This window comes from Sinocyclocheilus rhinocerous, unplaced genomic scaffold (assembly GCF_001515625.1).
Source record: "Sinocyclocheilus rhinocerous isolate Xijiao unplaced genomic scaffold, SAMN03320098_v1.1 scaffold4751, whole genome shotgun sequence".
Taxonomy (NCBI): domain Eukaryota; kingdom Metazoa; phylum Chordata; class Actinopteri; order Cypriniformes; family Cyprinidae; genus Sinocyclocheilus; species Sinocyclocheilus rhinocerous.
The window spans coordinates 46452-47153 of record NW_015626091.1 but is presented as its reverse complement, the minus strand read 5'-3'; the positions used below and the strand labels follow the sequence as shown (position 1 = coordinate 47153).

The window sequence follows — 702 nt, the reverse complement described above, 5'->3', positions numbered from 1 at the left end:
GCTGCATTTATTTGATCACAAATACAGTAAAATCAGTGAAATATTATTACAATGTAAAACTGCTGTTTTCCATGTGAATCTCTGTTAAACTGTAATTTATTTCTGTGATCAAAGCTGTATTTTCAGCATCATTACTCCAGTCTTCAGTGTCACATGATCTTCAGAAATCATTCTAATATGCTGATTTGCTGCTCAAGAAACATTTCTGATTATTATCAATGTTGAACACAGTTGTTACAGGATACATTTTATTTTTCAGGATTCACAGATGAATAGAAAGTTCAAAAGAATAGCATTGATTTGAAATAAAAAAAATTTGTAACATTATAAATGTCTTTACTGTCACTTTTGATCGATTTAATGCATCCTTGATGAATAAAACCATTCATTTCTCTCAAATAAAATGCCACTTAGCACAAACTCCTGAAGGGTAGCGTATATAACAAGTCTCACAGCATGAAGGCTGATGTGAGCGTGTGTTTGCACGCTCACACACACACACACGCACGCACACACTCACACACACACACACACACACGCTCACACAAACGCTCACACACACACACGCTCACACGCACACACACACACATGCTGACACTCACTCACTCACTCACACTTGCTCGCTCACACACACACGCTCACACGCACGCTCACACACACACTCACTCACTCACTCACACACACACTCACTCACACACACAC

At 38.7% G+C, this 702-nt stretch overlaps 1 protein-coding gene across 1 annotated transcript in view; it reads right to left on the bottom strand.

The window, feature by feature from the left end:
- LOC107710764 (lysine-specific demethylase 5A-like) overlaps positions 1 to 702 on the bottom strand; it is a 14686-nt gene that overhangs the window by 11894 nt on the left and 2090 nt on the right.